The sequence below is a fragment of the Danio rerio genome, chromosome 13 (genome assembly GCF_049306965.1).
Source record: "Danio rerio strain Tuebingen ecotype United States chromosome 13, GRCz12tu, whole genome shotgun sequence".
Taxonomy (NCBI): domain Eukaryota; kingdom Metazoa; phylum Chordata; class Actinopteri; order Cypriniformes; family Danionidae; genus Danio; species Danio rerio.
The window spans coordinates 6,033,233-6,055,422 of NC_133188.1; the positions used below are offsets into that span (position 1 = coordinate 6,033,233).

At 38.9% G+C, this 22,190-nt stretch overlaps 1 long non-coding RNA gene across 1 annotated transcript in view; it reads left to right on the plus strand.

Annotated features, from left to right (window-relative positions):
- The window catches only part of LOC141377107 (uncharacterized), a 477,282-nt gene that overhangs the window by 317,751 nt on the left and 137,341 nt on the right, over positions 1-22,190 (plus strand). The window lies entirely within an intron of this gene.

The following is a 22,190-nucleotide window of genomic DNA, read 5'->3' on the forward strand; positions in this document are numbered from 1 at the left end:
CTTCTAGACTAAAGCAGAACAGCACCTTGTAAATTATTTTATTTATTTATTTACTTTCTATAATTATTTTTAGAGGTTTTTCACCTTTAATTAGAAAGGACCGTGGAGGTTACAGACAGGAAAGTATTGGGAGCAGAGAAAAGGGAAGGGTCGGCAAAGGACCTCGAGCCGGATATCGAACTCGGGTCGCTGTGAGCACCACGGTGCTATACAGTGCTCAGCATTTTTAAGTACATCCCTCACAAATCTCTCTTTTATATTCATATTTTTAATAGGAAGCTATACAATTTTATATTTGTGCATATACATTAGATTAGTCAGTACTGAAGCTAAATCTGGAGCTAATCTAACAAAATAACTTACGATAACGGTCCAAAAACTAGTACACACAAATTTATGTAATAGAAAAATATTGAATACAAATTTTAAAAAGAGGAAAAATCAAGAGAAGCGATAAAATTAAAAAAAATGGTTGAAATTTTGTAGATTGTAATTTTTTTACTTGAATTTAATTGTTATCTTTCAATTTCTAAATATGTTTGGTGACTAAAATATTATTTTAATAAATATATCTGTTTAATAAATCTGTTTTGTTTAAATGCACTAAAATACATTGCCAACATTCACTGAGAAATTAATAAAAATGTTTGTTTTCAAAACTGTTCTGAGCACTGTATGTCAGCGCACCTAACCACTAGGCCAGGGGTGGCCAACCCTGTTCCTGGAGAGCCACCTTCCTACAGATTTCAGATGCGACCCATATCAAACACACCTGAACCAATTAATTAGGATCTGAACACCACGTAATAATTATAGGCAGGTGTGTTTGATATGGGTAGCAACTGAAATCTGCAGGAAGGTGGCTCTCCAGGAACATGGTTGGCCACCCCTACAGTAGGCTATTGGCGCCAACAGATTACTTTAATAGTTTATTGCATATAAGTGGTTCAAAACCACTGTTTATAAGTTTGGCACTTGAGCAAACATGCCAAAAACGACAAGGTTCAGTTCTTTTCAAGTCTAACTCCATAATTTAAAACAGAAGAACGAAACTCAAGTATCAAAATGATGACAGGATTGTCAGTCTTGTGTGAACTATCCCTTTAAGGGCTGCAGTATAAGGTATGATTTAGGGTTATTTAAATATTAAATAATTATTACAAAGTGTTTTCAGTCTCGGTTTTCTTACCAAGTGCATCCGGAGATTTCGTCTCAGTCCAGAACTTTCATTTAAGTGCATCCCTAAGATAGAAAAAACCATATAAACAGTAATAAGAATATTGCATAGACACTCACATGCACTCAAAAAAATTACGTTTGCTGTTTGTACAAACTACTTATTTAAAATGAGCTGATACAACACAATAGGGTATATGCAAAAGCATGCAGAAGGACTTTTAATTTGTCAGTAACCCGAGTCAAACACATCCGGGGAACTGTATGCACTTACAAAATCGGCCCTTGTAATGTCTGTTTTTAAAAATCAATAAACTTCACTGCCTAAATGATTTATGATATAAAGTGGGTTTCAGATTGTACAAGAATCAATGCATTAAATTACATTTTCCTGTACCATGTTTTTAAAATATTTACATTTATTTTACTTCAGTATTTACAATGGCGTTTCTGCCCTAGCCTGCTGATCCTGACGGCCCAAAGCGATCTCACGGCAATTCGTAACTTTTCGCTTAAGTGGCTAATTCATATGAATTTGTGCGATCCGATTCCTACAATTTAGTACGATTCGCTTAACACCCAATGACGTTTGGGGTTAGGGGTGGGGTTACTTGCAACGCCTCCTTTTTAAAATCGTACATTTTCATACAACTGAACTACGTTTGAATTTGTACGAATTAGCCACTAAAATGACAAAACGTAAAATGCTTACATTTCCTCGTGAGATCAGGCTGGACGGCCGAGTGAGTAAACGGCTTTTCATCTCATTTTACACTTCAGCAACTTATTGAACGATGAAGTCTATTTAACGGATTATATTTGAATAACAATACAACATCAATGCTGTAAAAGGAACCGTATAAAATTGAAAGTCACATTAACCGTTCACCGGAAGTTTATCAGTATTGGAAGAAACACTAGCTCTGCATTTACCCAATTCTCAACTTTTTTTAAGGCACAACTTAATTGTTTTATGTTCTACCCCCTTAAATTTGTAGAAACTAATAAGCTAACTCAATTTCTTCATGTTGTTTCAGCACAAATCGAGTGTGTGGAACCCACCATTTGTTTCACAGTGAACAATTATCGCGCTAACGATTATTTTCCGACATTTTGTGCAACTCTAATTCAGACCTGACATCATGAATTTTAAAGTGAGCAGTAGGAGGAGGAGTCGGACACACACACGGGTTGTTTTAACTACACCACAACACAAGTCAGTCAGTCGTCTCTACTTTCACTGCCTAGTAAATGGGAACAGTGTTTTTGCATTGTGTTTTGTTGTGCAGCAGATGCCACGTGGAGGTCAGTCGCGAACGACAGGTAACAGGTGTGTGAATGTGTGTTTGACGGCTGCTCTGATACCTAATATAGGCGTGTGTGTGTATGTGTGATACAATGGACACGCAAACCTGCTCCTCGGGAAAAGGCCTCGTAACAAAGACTTCTGCTTTCCATTGAGCGTCCGCCGCTGTTTTGACCGAGCCACAGCTGATGTCTGGCTCTTCACAGCTTGTGTTGTGTAATTGGATCTCGTCAGCGTCGGGTAACTTTTTAAAAGCTCCCTTTGGACAGAAGATAATATGCCAGCCTAAAAGAAAAGCAGCAGTCTGCACAATATAGCTCATAATCAAAATAGATCCTAAAATTGTCCACATATAAGTGCTTTCCAAACTAGAATATCATCAAAAAGTTGTTTTTAATGGTCTAATTATCAAATTTTCTGAGATACTAATTTGTCTTTTTTTTTGCTAGCTGTAGGCAACCATACTCATAAATAGTTAAAAGCAGTAAACACACTGAAAAAAAAAATGATTAATTAGATTTACTATAAATTTTAAAATGTAGACAAATTAAATGTATAGTGTTCAACTTAATTTTTTTAAAATTCAGCCCACTATAAATTCTTTGCAACCACTTACCTTCATTTTCATTTCATTCATTTTCTTTTTGGCTTAGTCCCTTTATTAATCAGGGGTCGCCACAGCGGAATGAACTGCCAACGTATCCAGCACGTTTTTACACAGCGGATGCCCTTCCAGCCGCAACCCATCTCTGGGAATTATCCACACACACTCATACACTACGGACAATTTAGCTTACCCAATTCACCTGTAACGCATGTCTTTGGATTGTGGGGGAAACCGGAGCACCCGGAGGAAACACACGAAAACACGGTGAGAACATGCAAACTCCACACAGAAAAGCCAACTGAGCTGAGGTTCGAACCAGCAACCTTCTTGCTGTGAGGCGACAACGCTACCTACTGCGCCACTGCGTCGCCTGAACCACCAATTTATCCAGCAAATGTTTTATGCAGCGGATGCCCGTCCAGCTGCAACCCACTGCTGGGAAACATGCATACAAACTTATTCGCACTCATACACTACGAACAATTAAGCCTACCCAATTCACCTGTATCGCATGTCTTTGTACTGTGGGGGAAACTTAAGCAACCGCAGGATACCCACGCGAACACGGTGAGAACATGCAAACTCCACACAGAAACACCAACTGACCCAGCCGAGGCTTGAATCAGCAACCTTCTTGCTGTGAGGTGAACGTGCCACCCACTGTGTCGCCCCAAAATTAATATTAAATGTGAAAATGTGAAATATTAAGGGATAGTTCACCCAAAAATAAACATTTTCTCATAAATTGTTCGTGCTCAATTGGTTCTAAAACTTAAATTTCTTTATTCCTTGTTAACAGAAAGTAGACTATTTTTGAAGGAAGCAGCACAAGTCATAATTGGCTTCAATAGTAAAATACTATGGAAATGAATGGTTACAAGATTCCAACATTTATCAAAATACATTCCTTTGTGTTTAACAGAAGAATAAAAATAATAAAGGTTAGAAAAACGTAAAGGGGAGTAGGCTAAATAATAACAGAATTGTCATTTTTGTGTGAACTATCGCTCTAAATAACAAATACAATGTATTCCCACAATACCTCATTATTCTCGAAATATCATTATTCATATGCTTATTTGGGGTTTGAGGCTTTTTCATATTTAAACTTGAGGAAACCATATTTATCCTACCTTGTCAGATTGTCCTACCTCCTATTCAAAAAGTAGGTGACGCAATATGCTACCCATCAAATTTTGCTACCAGTGTAAATTTGAATGTTGAGAAGTGTGATATAAAGCTGTAACACCGTCCTAACCCCAACCTCAGAACCATTCAAATACAGTATTGGTATAGTAGTCACTTTACAATAAGGTTCATCAGTTAATGTTAATTAATCCATTTACTAACATGAACAAACAATGAAAAATACAATTACTACTGTATTTGTTCATGTTAGTTAACATTAGTTAATGAAAATACAGTAGTTCATTGTTAGTTCATGTTAACTCATGGTGCATTAACTAATGTTAACAAGCATGGACTTGGATGTTAATAATGCATTACTAAATGTTCAATTATGATTAATAAATGCTGTACATGTGTTGTTCATGATTAGTTCATGTTAGTAAATGCATTAACTAATGAACCATATTGTAAAGTGTTAGCGGTATAGCTTTGTTTGATGGGAAGGATAAGATGTCAGGACAGCTGTTCAGCTTGTGTTCTGGTGATATTTTAGAGGATTTGTGATGTCAGTTTTCCTCACCATAGAAAATATAATGAGTCACGTCACAACACACACTGTTGACAAAGACGTTCAGCAGCTAGAATTTGCCATTTTGTAAAAGTATTTATTAAAATAAATGACAATCAATCTGTGGTTGAGTTCCGAACGTAAAAAAAAAATGCTTAGAATAATTGAGGGCAAAGTCATGGTGGCACAGTGGGTAGCACGACCGCCTCACAGCAAGAAGTTTGCTGGTTCGAGCCCCGGCTGGGCCAGTTGGCATTTCTGTGTGGAGTTTGCATGTTCTCCCCGTGTTGGTGTGGGTTTCCTCCTGGTGCTCTGGTTTCCCCCACAGTCCAATGATATGCGCTATAGGTGAATTGAATTAATTTAATTCGCTGTAGTTTATGTGTATGAATGCAAGAGTGTATGGGTGGAAAGGCCTGCGTAAAACATATGCTGGATAAGTTGGTGGTTCATTCCGCTGTGGTGACCCCTGATTAATAAAGGGACTAACCTGAATAGAAAATTATCAAATAAATCTTTAAGGAACTGTGGTAATGTTAACATGCATTAAAGTAAATCTGAAGTAAAACTAACATGAAGAAAAAAAATACATTTAGATGAGAGGGAAACTCAGTTTTCTGCCTCAGCAGAGTGCAGTCAGTTATACAGCTTTAATATATTAGAATATTTACAGAGTTAATTTACATTTTATTGTGTTATTATCGAGTGAAAGTCCCTGTGGTTGTTCATGGAGGAAAGGGAGGAATTACTTTATGAACCACTGGAGGGCGCAGTTACTCTGTTTTCAGCTTTTCTCTCTGTAACAGCACGAGCACTTGCTAGTCAAGAACAACAAGAAAAAGCTAATTAAAATATCAAAATAAACGTCACCAAAAGGACGGCTCACTGTCGAGTTAAGTCCCTGAGTAGGTACATTTCTGGATATCATTTGTGAGATATAAAAACTTTCTTAGATTAAAACAAGCTTTTTCAAAGCTGGCAAAAGCCTGATTTAGCTTCATAACTCTTTAACCCTCGACACAAATTCCCAATTTAATCGGTGGGTTTATGTGCAATTATGGGTTTAGGAATAGCCAAATGATCTAAAGCCACCAGGCAAGCCATAATGTCATGTGGTTAAAAAAAAAAATTGCAAACGACTTAAAGAGCACAACAAATCCCTAAAAGCATTTAAATATTATTGTTATAGTTAATTCTATAACTTTAGCTGCTTTAGCTAATCTTGTTTAGTGGCTAATTGCTGGCAGTAAACTTCAAACTCTAAAGAATGGTAAGTAACATACACAATCACTGCAAATTATTCCATCCTTGCAATTGTACGCTATATAGCTAAACATTGTTGGTATACAGATTGTATATACATCGTGGGTAGCTATGTTGATTATATTATTCTTTCATTTATTTTAGTCCCTTTATTAATCTGGGGTCGCCACAGTGGAATGAACCACCAACTTATCCAGCACATGTTTTACGCAGCAGATGCCCTTCCATTCGCAACCCATCACTGGGAAATAACAATACCAGCTGAGGCTCGAACCAGCGACCTTCTTACTGTGAGGCTACATCATACCTACTGTGTCACCGCGTCACCTTATATCATATTATATTATTTTTTATTATATTATATTATATTTTATTATATTATATTATATTAATAACCCCATTATGTAATAAACAGCTATACTTGGCTCAAGCCACTGTTACTAGCTCTGAAATTAAGTTTTGTAATTACTAATCCAAAAGTTTATGTTCTTATAGTTATTAATCACCTTTTTCTATTTAGTCTGTCTCTAAAAGTGAGGGTCACATATCCCACCAGCTCTGGCCCACACAGTCAGCTTTTGCTTGGCCTACATGCCGCAGTGAATTATAGTACATGGCTGGACCAAGTCTTCCCAGATAGCAAAGAATTCTGGCCCAGATTTTGCATAAAGCTGGCCCAGCAGGCATTTAATCGGCACTGGCATACATCATGTGGGCAAAACATGTCCTGGGTTTGGCAGATGTTGCACCATCTTTAAGGTGACACACAAGACTTGGGCCAGATATCAAATAAAGTATTTGGCCCAGATGTTAAAAATGTATATGTGGGCCACGTAATTTTGGTCTTGACCAGGGCCGGCGTGTCTATAGAGGCAACCTAGGCGGCCGCCTAGGGCGGCAGAATCGAGAGGGCAGCACTACCCGACACTACCCTCACCACCCGCGCCCTATATCCGCGTAGGGCAGCCGAATAGAGAGGCCGGCGTCCGCGACACTACCCTCACCACTGGCCCTCAGTTATATCCGCGTCTAGTGAGGTATTATACCCCGCGCTTTCACTTCAGGGTTGAGAGTGGAGAGCGTCCTTTGCCTAGAGTGGCAGTTCAGCTTGCTCTGGCCCTGGCCTAGACCCAATTTAAAAATACATTTAATTATTATTTTTTGATTAAAGAAACAATTCTACCAATTAGGTCTCTTCGAGAAAAAGTGCGACCATAAAGCAAAATGCTCCATGGGTTTATCAAATTCATAACACCAACATGACACCAACTTATGTGACACGAACATATCTGACCCAATTATCGGTTGTTAACTTGACTGAGGCTTGGCCCAGATATGGTCCATGTTTGGCCTTTGTATGGAAGCCAGACTTGGTCCAATCATGTACCGTAATTCACTGCAGCATGCGGGTCAAGCAAAAGGATGATTGTATAGGCCAGATCTGGGCTAGAGAAATTTTGCTATGTGGGATGCATTAACATTGAGGTAGCAAAGAATTCTGGACCAGACTTGGCATAAAGCTGGCACAACAGACATCTGTCTGACACTGGCATATAGTATCTGGGCCAAACATGGATCTGGTTTGGCAGAGGTGGCAGTGTCTTTAAGTGACTTGTGCCAGATCAAATGTAGTATTTGTCTCAGATGTTAAAAATGTGTATGTGGCCCACATAAGTTTGGCCTATCTTGACCCACTTTTAAAATACGTTTCAATTATTTTTGAGTAAAGAAAAAAATCTACCAATCAGCTTAGAATAAAAGCATGGCCATAAAGAGAAATGCTTCATGGGTTTATCAAATTCATTGCATTAATGACACACCAACCTATCTGACCCAGTTCAGGCCCAGTTATGGTTATTACTTGGCTGAGACTTGGCCCAGATATGGTCCACGTGTGGCCCTTTTATGGAAGCCAGACTTGGTTCAATCATGTACCGTAATTCACTGCGGCATGTGGGCCAAGCAAAAGCTGATTGTGTGGGCCAGGTCTGGGCCAGAGAAATTGTGCTATGTGGGATGCATTAACACTGAGGTAGCAAAGAATTCTGGACTAGATTTGGCATAAAGCTGGCACAGCAGGCATTTGTCCGACACTGGCATATAGTATCTGAGCCAATGCTATGTGGGTTACTTCCAGACAAGGGTCAAACATGGACCATATCTGGGCCAAATTTCAGCGAAGTTAATAACCCATAGCTGGGCCTGAAATGGGCCAAATAAGTTGGTGTGTCACGATTGCAGTGACATTGATAAACCCATGAAGCATTGCACTTTAGCTCTGCTATGGGCATACTTTTTCTCAAAGCGACCTGATTGGTAGAAGTTTTTTTTTTTCTTAAAAATAATTTAAATGTATTTTAAATGTGGGTCAAGATAGGCCAAACTTGCTGTACTGTACATGCTGTGTGCCAGTGCCGGATGAGTGCTTGCTGTGCCAAATCTAGGCCAGAATTCTTTGCTACCAGGGAAAGCATCCATTTAGAAAACAGTAGTTTGATGTGTAGGCGTAGGATTACTCTGCCTCTTGTACAACCGTGTGACCTGTGTCCAACAAATGAATAGTGCTTGTCTCAGAATATCAAGAATCAATAATTTAAACAGGTAACCACATGGAAGAGAAAACCCCATTACAGGCTTTAAACAAAAGTTTTTTTTCTTCTACTTTTTGCATACTCAGAGGACAATTGGGTAACAAATAACAATACTTTCGCCCATACTTTCCCCCGGTTTTGGTTTCCATCCCGCTAAAAACTGCTAAGTCAAGACAGCAGTGAAGCAGGGGAGAGTCTCATGTATATTTGAGCAGCGGGCTCGACGCGGGGCACCTGCCTCACACCTGTTGCCCCGTCACAATAGAAATGGCGTGATCTCTTTGCTTTCGGGACGTTGACGCTGAGGTCAGTTAGTGCTGTTAAAAGCTGACACTAAGACGAACAAGCTGGTTATCTCGGGTTGTTGATGGAAGTGAATACATACCACTTTAGTCCTGTTTGGACAGTGGCATTAATGAAGAGCAAACCCTCTTGGGAGTGATATTAGGCGGTGAGGAGTGATGCTGCAGTTGTTCATATGCCCGTCTCACTGAAGTGGAACACCGGCTGTTGGCCAAAAACAGGGCTTAGAGTCAGATCTCAATTGGGAAAAAAAAGATGCTACAGATGCTTATTCTTATAGGATGAGCTGTTCTGAGATCCTCTCCAATGCCTAGTAAGTTTAGACAGCATTCTACAGTGTATCCGGAAAGTATTGATAGCGCTTCACTTTTTCCACATTTTTTTGTTACACCCTTATTCCAAAATAGATTAAATTCATTTATACCCTCAAAATTCTACACACAATACCCCATAATGACAATGTGAGAAAAGAGCTTTTGAAATTGTTGCAAATTTATTAAAAATAAAAAACCTGAAACATCACATGTATTCACAGCCTTTGCCGTCAAACTCTAAATTGAGCTCAGGTACATTCTGTTTTCACTGATCATTCTTGAGATGTTTCAGCAGCTTCATTGGAGTTCACCTGTGGTAAATTCAGTTGATTGAACATGCTTTGAAAAGGCATACACCTGTCTATATAAGGTCCCAGGGTTGAAGTGCATGTCAAAGCACAAACCAAGCATGAAGACAAAGGAATTGTCTATAGACCTCCGAGACAGGATTGTCTCGAGGCACTAGGCTGGGGAAGGTCACAGAAAAAATTCTGCTGCTCTGAAAGTTCCAATAAGCACAGTGGCCTCCATCATCTGTACGTGGAAGATGTTTGGAACCACCAGTACTCTTCCTGGAGCTGGCCTGCCATCTAAGCTTAGTGATGCTGCGGAACCGTTTTCCTGAGGGTAGCAAAGAGAAAAGACTATGACTTCGGTGGCTGGACTCGCTGATGATTTTCTAGTCTTTCCTCATGCACCTCCTGGTGGAGATGTCCTGGAGGGAGGGAAGCTCACCTCCTACTACGCGTCCAGCAGTTCGCACAATCCTATGTAGGCCTTTGCGATTGCTGCTGGTGCTGTTTCCATACCAGGTGGTGATACAGCCAGACAGGATGCTCTCCACAGTGCTGGTGTAGAACAAGCGGAGGATGTGAGGGCTCATTCTAAACCTCCTAAGACGCACTGCGTCTGTGTGAGCAGTCCATGTCAATTCCTCAGCGATGTGTACTCCAAGACACTTGAAAGTGCTGACTCTCTCCTCTGGTGTCCCGTTAATGGTGATGAGGATTGTGTTCTTACATGAAAGGTGTTTTTAAACTAAATATTGCTTGTGTACTTGCTGAATTATTTCAAGGAATAAATGACAATATTTCAAGAGTAAATAGTGAAATTAATTAAAACTTTTTTATTTTATTTACCAGAAACAAACATATAACACTACTCATTATTCACAATTTAAACACAGTTCATTATTTTTTGTGTGTGTGTGTGCCACCCCAAGATTTGGTGTGGCCTTACTTGGCCACCCCTAAGACATTTTATTTCTGGGGGCGCCACTGCATGACTTATTACCCTTTATCATTCATTCATTTTCTTTTCAGCTTGGTCCCTTTATTAATCCGGGGTCACCACAGCGGAATGAACCGCCAACTTATCCAGCACGTTTTTATGCAGCGGATGCCCTTCCAGCCGTAACCCATCCCTGGGAAACATCCACACGCACTCATACACACACTACGGACAATTTAGCCTACCCAATTCACCTATACGACATTCCTTTGGACCGTGGGGGAAAACGGAGCACCCGGAGGAAACCCATGCGTACGCAGGGAGAACATGCAAACTCCACACAGAAACACCAACCCTTTATCATAGACCGTAAAAAGAAAAAATCTCTGGGAAACATACTGGCCCATTTTAAATGCTGTAAATCCATATTCAGGTACAGACAGGATGTCTGTTTAGGTGTTCACTAGGTTTTGGAACAGAGCCTGTATTATACGTGCATGCTTTTGGCTGTTTATCCAACATATGGATCCTCATCTGTGCTCTACTGCCGAGTTTATCCTTTAGGATGACAGAATAATATCACATTTCAGCTTCCCGAAAAGGTATGGCTTCATACACCTCACAGTTCTCAACCGAACGCCACCGCCTAACAGGTCCGTGGCCTGTGAGTGAAGACAACATATGGACATTGCCCTGCCTTCCTGTTGGAAGGGAATGTTGTTCTGGCCGGCTGGACTCCTGGGAAGGCAAGTGCTACCTTTGACCTCCGGGAGAACTCATTTACTCTGACCCGCGGTGAGGAGATGATGGGATCTGCAGAGAAAGGGATGCAGCTAACCAGCTGTCTCTGCAGCACACCGTTGACTATAGGAGGCCAATGATGGAGCGCAACCCCTTCTGAGAGGAGCACAAGAGCCACATCCATTATCAGCGCTCACACTTCTGGCCCACTCCATTATACGCTGCATGGGATTCCCTACAAAAGCAGAGTTATTGATTGGTTCAGCGCTGAAGGAAACATCTGAAGAGCTGGAGGAAAGTCCTACAAGAAAAATTAGACCTTTCTGTTGTTACAAATGTTTGTCGTGTTTGAGCCTGGAGGTGGATGGTGTGATGGTCCAAATGTGTTCATGGGTAGAGGTTTTTGTTCTTAATGTTATAATTAGTGCTGGGCAAAGATTAATAATCACGGTTAATCGAATACAAAATAAAAATTTGTTTTGACACAATATATGTGTGTGTACTGTGGATATGTATTATGTACTGTATATATAAATAGATGCATGCAATATATTTAAGAAAATGTTTATTTAGATTTAGATATAAAATACATATGGGAAAAAAATGCAAATATGTTTTGTATAATTTTGTTTATCTATGTGTCTATTACATATATACAGGGTGGGCCATTTATATGGATACACCTTAATAAAAAGGAAATGGTGGGTGATATTAACGTCCTGTTAGTGGCTCATTAGTATATGTGAGGGGGCAAAATTTTCAAGATGTGTGGTGACCATGGTGGCCATTTTGAAGTCGGCCATCTTGGATCCAACTTTTGTTTTTTCAATACGAAGAGGGTCATGCGACACATCAAACAGATGGTAAATTTCTCAAGAAAAACAATGGTGTGCTTGGTTTTAACGTAACTTTATTCTTTCATGAGTTATTTCTGTTTCTGACCACTTATAAAGTTTGTTCAATGTGCTGCCCATTATGTTGGATTGTCAATACAACCCTCCCCTACTGAAAAAAACAGCTTAAACCAGCCTAGGCTGGTTGGCTGGTTTTAGCTGGTCTACCAGGCTGGTTTTAGAGGGGTTTTGGCCATTTCCAGGCTGGTTTCCAGCCATTTCCAGACTGGTCTTAGCTAATCAGGCTGGGAGATGATCAGCTAAAACCAGCTTGACCAGCCTAGCCAGGCTGGGAGCCCAGCCAAAACCAGTCTTTTTCAGCCTGACCAGCTAAGACCAGACTGGAAATGGCCAAAACCCCTCTAAAAACAGCCTGGTCGACCAGCTAAAACCAGCCAACCAGCCTAGGGTGGTTTAAGCTGGATTTTTCAGTAGGGTCTTCTCCCACTCTTCACACACTGATAGCAACACCGCAGGAGAAATGCCAGCACAGGCTTCCAATATCCATAGTCAGGTACTGCACATCTTGTATCTTCACACCATAGGCAATTGCTTTCAGATGGCCCCAAAGATAAAAGTCTAAGGGGGTCAGATGGGGAGACCTTGGGGGCCATTCAACTGGCTCACGACGACCAATCCACTTTTCAGGAAACTATTCATTTAGGAATGCTCGGACCTGATGCTCATTCACCTAATGTTTACATTTGTAATATTTATAACCACTCCATGTGAAACTCTAAATCTGTGTCTCCTTTCGGAGGTTGCTAACATTATTGTCCACCGGAGGTCGCATTTCGGTTACAGACGCATACTTTAAGTGCCTTTATGACTAAATGTAATAAGTATGCTATTTTCCACCAAGGAAACCCAGGGTGCTGAAATATAATTGGCTTGACTGGCATTGGGTGGGTTAAGGGGACCAAAACAAAGACGGACGTTTCAGCATGTAACGCACATTTTCAAAGCAGAATATTTGACTTCAGCCTTGTTTTTCAAATAGACAATAATGTTGGATATCTGCGTTATAAATACATTGCATATCTTTTTATTGCACATATTCTTTTAATAATTTGTGTAGCCATAAAATATATATGGGTGTAAATAAATATATAAAATATGTCCATACTTAGAGCGAGGCAATGGTGCAGTAGGTAGTGCTGTTGCCTCACAGCAAGAAGGGTCCGAGTCAGCCCGATCTCACGAGAAAACGTAAGTATTTTACGTTTTGCCAGTTTAGTGGCTAATTCGTACGAATTCGTACGAGTTCAGTCGTACGAAATGGTACGATTTTAAAAAGGAGGTGTGGCACCTGACCCCACCCCTAACCCCAACCGTCATTGGGGGATAAGCAAATCGTACTAAATTGTACGAATTAGATCGTACGAATTCATACGAATTAGCCACTAAATGAAAAAGTTACGAATTGCCGTGAGATTGTGTTGGAAACTCGGCTCAGCTGGCATTTCTGTGCGGAGTTTGCATGTTCTCCCTGCCTTTGCGTGGGTTTCCTCCGGGTGCTCCGGTTTCCCCCACAGTCCAAAGACATGCGGTTCAGGTGAATTGGGTAGGCTAAATTGTCCGTAGTGTATGAGTGTATGTTTGGATGTTTCCCAGAGATGGGTTGCGGCTGGAAGGGCATCCGCTGAGTAAAAACTTGCTGGATAAGTTGGCGGTTCATTCCGCTGTGGCGACCCCGGATTAATAAAGGGACTAAGCCGACAAGAAAATGAATGAATGAATGAATGTCCATACTTAATACCTACCACTGAACCCAATCCTAATTGTAAATTATTCTCAAAATCAAAGGAAAATAATAGTTGCATAACAATGATGTAGAGGTACATAACCCAAACTGTAAAGCTAAACATAACTTAAACTGTAAACTTATCTCTTAATTCTGATTGGCTGATTGGAATGTTGTTGCAAGATCAACACAGATGATCCAGGAACATTTCCTCAGTGGTGAAATTACACTAATCTAAATATTATTTTTTTGATAGAAAGTCTTTTTTTCACTTTGGGTGAAAAATTTTTAAGGTCAATATTATAGTTTTTTTGATTGGCTACTGATTGAAACAAACCACTGTTATCCAATGACTTTCTTAATTACCCTAATTAACCTAGTTAAGCCTTTAAAATGCACTTTAATCTGATTGCTAGTATCTTGCAGTATAAATATGATGTACAGTATTATTATCCATCATTTATGAATGTAAGTTTTAAGCTTTATTACAGTGGATTATACATTATTTTAATTGTTTTGGTTTAATTGATCCTAAAATTAACCATTAAATTTAATATTTTTACTCATGCTGTTACTATTGATTTGGGTTGAGACCGCATAAATTAGGTTAATAATAATTAATTTAACTTGTTAACATTTACAAATTGAAGTGTATTGGATGTAAAACAAAGTTATGCCAAAGAAAACCCTCAATTGTTGTGTTGTTTCAGCTCATTTTAAATATGTAGTTTGAACAAACTGCAAACATCTTGTTTTTGTGGATGATCTTCCATTATTGCGTGTTTCCATACTGTATGTTTGTATCAGAAGGCTTTCAATGAGGTAATGTTACGCCCGTATGCTCTTCCTCCATGTTTTACTGCTACTTTTTGCACGGCGTGACAGCTGTGGGACTGACTTCACCTCCAGCTCTTAATGTGCTGAAGATGTAACTCAAGCAGGCAGTATTTACCCACTCGAGCTCATCTTCCTGACCGTCACACGTCCTGCCAGATCTCAGCCCGTCTGATGTGTCAATAGGAAAAGAAACATGAACTGTTTATGCCGAGTTGGGCCAAAAAGGGCCCTCTTGTCTAAAGTACGCATGATATTGTTCGTCACGATTTATGAAAATGCGTCTTTGCCAGACCTTGCAGAAATAATAATTATTCATCGCAGACATTATAAAGTAAATATTTAAAGGATGCAACATAACCGTATAAGGCATATTTTTGAGGATTACTTCTTTCTACCCTGTAAAAAATGATTCATTGACTTTACTTTAACCTGTTTCTTTTAAAATGATTCATTGAGTTTGCTTTAAAAAGTGAGTACATTTGTTGTCTTTAAATCTGTAAGTAAACAAACTGTGTGCATAACTATAAACATTAAGTTAAATCAACTTAAAAATTCCAAGTTAAAATAAGTTTACTCGCTTTAAGTAAAACCAACTTGTCGCTTTTCAGGCAATGGGTTTACTCACTTTGAAGTCAACTAATTACATTTTACAGTGTTGAAGCAAACCTTAGACAATGAAGCAGTTTGAAACAAGACTAGGAATAATAACGTTTTATTTAGTTGCCTTAAAGGGCCATGAAACCCCCTCGTTTCAGCAGGGTGTTTTCACACCTCTACTTTGGAAAAAGTCAGAAAAGTGGGCGTGTCCAGCTCTGTTTAGGGGGGAGTGTCGTGGAACTAAAGTGGGATGGTGTGGGAGTGTCTATTTGGGCACGCGCGAGTTTCAGTCAAAATACACACACATGAGAAAGTGATTGTGTTTAACCTACATGGACATCTGTAGTCGAATTATTTGAATTATTAAATTATTAAATGGTGGACTTTAACAGCAGTTTGGCTCTTTCATTCAGGGAATTCATTCATGCCCCTCGCGACAAACGAGATATTTGATTCGAGGATCTGCTCTAAGCGTGTATTTATCATGCAATGTTTGATACCGCACGGCGAATGAGAAAAAAAAAAAACTCTGCATTTCCCGGAAACTTATATGCACACGGCAGGTAGCGTCAGAAAGCCGCGTGTGCACAAATTTGTCTATTTTTCTTCTGTTTTAAAATGATGTAAACACGCGAGCAATACTGGCTCAGATGTCTTCTACTTTCAGTAATCAAGAAGTAAAAAATAAGCATGATAGAATCATCTGGAAAACATCTCAATCATCCGAAAACACTGAACTCTTGCACAAAGGCCCTTCTGCAGCAGCGGGAGGCTTCACTGGCGTCAAATTGTTCTTTTTGAACATAAATGAGGACAAATGTGTTTAAGCTGGTGTTCATTCATGTGATCACACAAATCCTTTTATGACAGTTTTATTAAAGTTTCCTCATCTGCTTAAAAAAAGATTGATGTGCAAATTGAATAATTAATATCATGTTTTCATGATACATCAACAAATCATAAAAACTACAAAGCACATCACAAATAAAGTCTGCTGAAATCAAAATTTTAAGTGTTAATTTTGCTAGTGCATGTTGTTAGTCTTAAGGTGAACCATTAAACTGTGTAAGTTAATCAACTGCAAAAAATCAAACAATTCAGTGGTCCTTTTCTAATGGTGTCAGTTTGACGGATTGGGTAAAATATGCTTAACCATGTCAATCCAACTATTAATTAGCTGTAAGTGAAAGATGAGAGGAGGAGCTCAAAAATGAATCCCCACCCCCTACTTAATATTCCACTTCAGCCAGAAATACGCCCTTATACTAAAATATGTCGGCAGCAACTTCTAATTCACGCAAACATTATTGTTTACATAGAGAATCTGCTTAAATGAGCGACACGTACAGTTGAAGTCAGAATTTTCAGCCCCACTCAATAATTAGCCCCCCTGTTTATTTTTTCCCCCAATTTCTGTTTAACGGAGGGAATATTTTTTAAAGGCACATTTCTAAACATAATAGTTTTACTAACTCATCATTACTAATGACTGATTTATTTTATCTTTGTCATTATGACAGTAAATAATATTTGACTAGATATTTTTCAAGACACTTCTATACAGCTTAAAGTGACATTTAAAGGCTTAACTAGGTTAATTAGGTTAACTAGGCAGGTTAGGGTAATTAGCCAAGTTATTCTATAATGATGGTTTGTTCTGTAGACTATTGAAAAAAATATAGCTTTAAGGGGCTAATAATTTACCTTAAAATGGATTTAAAAAAAATTAAAACTGCTTTTATTCTAGCGGAAGTGAAACAATTAAGACTTCCTCCAGAAGAAAAAATATTATCAGACATACTGTGAAAATTTCCTTGCTCTGTTAAACATCATTTGTGAAATATTTTAAAAAGAATCAAAGGGGGCTAATAATTCTGACTTCAACTGTAAATCAGTAATAACAAGGGTTTTCTGAATTCTACTTAATGTGCTTAATGAATTCACGTAAATTTAGAGTGAAATATGAATATGCAAATCTTTATTATCAGGGTGTTGCTATGCAGCTACGATGTTCTAAGAGTTTTAATGGATAGTGTGTATTCTAGTTACTAGACTGCTAGGGTGCTCTGCATTTCATTCATTCATTCATTTTCCTTCAGCTTAGTCCCTTTGTCGATCAGGGTTCCCCCCAGCGGAATGAACCACTAACTTATGTTTTACACAGCAGATATTCATTCAGCTGCAACTCAGTACTGGGAAACAACCATGCACTCTCATTTACACACATACAGTATGGCCAATTTATTTTATTCAATTCACCTATAGCGCATGGCTTTGGACTGTGGGGGACTTAAATATGACTGATTTATTTTATCTTTGCCATGATGACAGTACATACATAATATTTGACTAGATATTTTTCAATATATTTAAAGGGTTAACTAGGTTAAATAGACAAGTATGGGTAGATAGACAAGTCATTGCATAACAGTGGTTTGTAAATAAAAAAAAATATGTACAGTTGAAGTCAGAATTATTAGCCCTCTTTGAATTTTATTTCTTTTTTAAATATTTCCCAAATTATGTTTGTCAGAGCAAGGAAATTTTCACAGTATGTCTGATAATATTTTTTCTTCTGGAGAAAGTCTTATTTGTTTTTATTTCGGCTGGAGTAAAAGCAGTTTTTAATTTTTTTAAAAACATTTTAAGGTCAAAATTCTTAGCCCCATTAAGCTATGTTTTTTCGATAGTCTACAGAACAAACTATTATGTTTAGAAATGTGTTGAAAAAAAAATCTTCTCTTAGTTAAACAGAAATTGGGGGAAAAAATTAACAGGGGGCTAATAATTCTGACTTTAACTGTATATATAAGGAGGCTAATAATATTGACCTTAAAATGGTTTTAAAACTCTTTTTAAAATGCTTTTATTCTAGTCGAAATAAGCCAAATAAGACTTTCTCCAGAGGAAAAAATATTATAGGAAATACTGTGAAAAATTCCTTGCTCTGTTAAACATCACTTGGGAAAAATCTTAAAAAGACTTGAAATCGCTAATGATTTTGACTTCAAATATGTGTCTTCTTCATCCACATTTGCTTTTTCTCCTCTCTATCTTTCTTTTGTGAATGACTCCACTCCCTCAGCAAACCAAAAATCCCAAAACAAGCAGCACCAAAACAAAGCTTGCCAAAGAAAACACTCGGTACAATTTACTGCAATTACCCAATTTACCTCAAAAACAGCAATCAATCTTTCTCAGTCACAGGTGTCAGAAGCAGCGGACAGACTAAAACATACGAACTCTCTGGAACGTTCCTGCAACAAAATTCTGCAGGACAAGCATGAACGAGACATCAACCTGAGGTGAACCACTGTGAACGAGACACATTTGATCTCTCTCTCAAAAAAAAAAAAAAACATATTGAACCATTAAACAGAAAGTTCTCCCAAAAATTAAAAGATCCTTTTAAGTTCACCATCTACACACACTCAAGTAAATTTAAAGATTTCAGAATTTTTTGAACACAAAAAATCCTCCTTCATCCTCCTTCATCTTACCCCAGATATGCTGAGTGATGTTTATGTCTGGCGACTGGGCTGGCCAATCCTGGTCACCTTGATCTTCTTTGCTTTTAGGAGCTTTCATGTGGAGGCTGAAGTATGAGAGAGCGCTATCCTGCTGAAGAATTTGCCCTCTCCTGTGGTTTGTAATGTAATTGGCAGCACAAATGTCTTGACACCTCAGGCTGTTGATGTTGCCATCCACTCTGCAGATCTCTTGCACACCCCCATACTGAATGTAACCCCAAACCATGATTTTTCTTTCACCAAACTTGACTGATTTTTGTGAGAATCTTGGGTCCATGTGGGTTCCAATACGTCCTTTGCGGTATTTGTGATGATTGGGATGCAGCTCAACAGATGATTCATCAGAAAAATTGATCTTCTGACACTTTTCCAAATGATCAACTAGAAGTCGAGTTATTAACTGGGATCGACGACAAGATGACAAGGAGCTACGTTTTTTTGCTGTTTTGGCAAATCCACCAGAGGCCGCTGTGAATAATTTTAGATGTTGTGCCTTATGTTTGTTTTTACCATACCTTTATTTTACATTTAAAGGTACCTCTAGTATTCATGTTTTTAAAAAGCGTGTTAAGACACATCTTTTTAAAATTGCGTATGAATACACAAGCTTTTAAGGTGGATGCATTTTATCTATATTGTTGTAGGTTTATGTGTGTATGTGTGGTGTGTGCTTGCATATATAAGGACTATTGTGTGCGTGATCATGTGGATATATGCTTATATTTTATGTACATGGATTTCTTTTATCTGAGTATATGTGACAAGTTCATGTGGTCTATTTTAATGCTTTTTTGTTGTTGTTTGTGAGGCACTTTGAGTTGCATGTATGTTGGAAAAGTGCTATACAAATAAAATGCATTGTATTATTATTATATACAGAATCGTGAGAAATCCGTGATCTTTATTTTAAGCAAAAAAAAAAAAAATGTGATTCTCATTTTAGCCAGAATTGTGCAGCTCTAGCCCAAACTGTAAAAGTCGTCCATACGGTGGTAATCAGTCAGCTGGTAAGCGCGAAAAGGTACAGTATCATATCGTCCCGTAGCGTTCGCTTTAAGGATGAAATGTAGCCATATGTACTTTTGGCTACATCATTCGCCATCTCCAGAAATCGATATAGGGCTATATTTTCAGAATGACCCAATATTGTCAATACCAGTATCTTGAAAAATATCAAGTCAAGTGAAGTTTATTTATACACTAATTTCGAGAGGAGCACCCGCTTATGATTGATAGCACCTGGTCCACATTAGCTAACACTGATTTACCAATCAGACGACTTCTTAACCACTATAATTAACCAGAGTATCTTACTTCAGCCGTCTTCATCTTGAAGTCTTGACTTCCCTCTCGCCCTGCAACGGGGGGGAGCCCCAGGCTCAAGGATCTCACGAGTTCAGGGCTCTCTCCCAGGACAAACACGCTCCATAATCAATCATCAGCTCAGGGCGAACTCTTGAAATATTATAAACTGTAATCATGGCAAATATAAAAGAAATCAGTTATTAGAAATAAGTTATTAAAACTATTACGTTTCGAAAAATCTTTATTTAACAGATGCAGGGTGGCTAATAATTCAATCATTCTGACATCAGCTGTATATAAAGCACTGGTAACACTATCAATATTCCTCATATCCCGAAATCGGCTTGATCGAGTTGATAATGAACTCACAAACACGAGCCATCTAATCCTCAGCACGTTCACAAAGAGCTCCCAGAACAGGCAGGCTCCCAGGCCGCTGTGTGGATTTGTGAGAGCCCATAGACAAGAGCTGGAGACCCACTGAGAGGAGAGAAAACACTGGCTGCCCCATCTGACACCAGGGGTTAGGGGTCGAGCTCAGCCACTGTAGGCATTAGAGGAGCGCCTGTCCCTCTAAACCCCCCCTCCTCGCCCCGTCCCGGACCATCATTTTGAAGAGCGGGCAGCTGGCAGGTGTCAGGAGTTACAAAGGGCCATCTGTGCAGAGAGAACTGTCCCCACCGTTCCCTCGCCTGCTACTTCATTAAACTTTCCACTTTATAAACCCACTGCGCCTGTGGCTTGATCAAACTGACCAGAGCGGGACCTGCTCCAACAGATCCGCTCGTCCGGCGTGGCCCAGTTTGTCAGGAACCCGCAGAACTTTTGTCATACTTTTTAGGTGAATGCAATGAATGATGATTTTGTTTATGAACATACAGTTGAAGTACAAATCATCAGCCCTCCTGTGAGTTTTTCATAAATATTTCCCAAATGATGTTTAACAGAGGAAGAAATTTTTTCACAGTATTTCCTATAATAGTGTTTCTTCTGGAGAAAGTCTGCTTTGTTTTATTTTGGCTATAATAAAAGATTTTAAATTAAAAACATATTAAGGTCAATATTATTAACCCCCTTAAGCAATTTTTTATCTTTAATTTTCTACAGAATTAACCATTGTTGCTACATAGGCTCATTCCAAAAACGTAGCCCTACAGTATATACGTTTCTGAAGAGTGCGAATTATGTAGCCAAAAGTATGACGTCTTTAAAACAAATGACACAGGATGGTATGACGTCGTTACTTTTCACGGACTGCTTTTTCGCTGTTACCAGTTTGTCTAATGGCTCGCCATATACGTCAGCAGACTTGAGACGCCGAGAAGAGTTGACCATGACGATGGGGTTTGAGTGCGGTGAAGAACAGTTCCAGAATGCAGGTAAAACAAAAACAAAAGGCAAAAAATAAAATAAACAATTAAATAACAGGGTGAGAATGATGGTCGAGAGCCATGATGGCGTGCGATTCAGGGACACCTGAACGCGTCACCTGCCTCGAGTCTCACGGAGAAGCCCTGGAAGCTAAAAGGAGAGACGCCAGAGTTGGGCGAGAGAGGACTGGGCCCTGAGTTTTTTCCACTGCATGGGGAGGAGCTGCGAGATTCTGAAGTGACAATAACACAGTGTGAACTATCAAGAACACGATCTGAGAGAATTGTCAATAAGTCGCTGACACCCGTAAGATATTTGGCATGCTAATCATGGCGTGTGAAATGAGTTCTGATTGAAAATAACGTCGCCAATTATCTACAGCCAAGAGAGCAGCATCCACTAGTATGGGTATCTGCAGGCCAGCGGGAGGTTGGGGAGAAGTTAAAAGGGCTACTTTTCAGTATATTTGGAACCAAGAAATGGAGAAAAAAACTAATGGAAATTTGGCAGGAGTCGATTTGACATGTCATCTAAACAATATAACTGTGTTGAAAAAGAAAAAAGTTCACAAAATAAGGACATTTTCAAACCCTCTAAAAGCTTCTTTCTTCTTTCTCAAAGATATACTATGTGAACTTGCGTTGTTTACATGTTACTTCTCGGTTATGAGACATAGTTTGCAGACT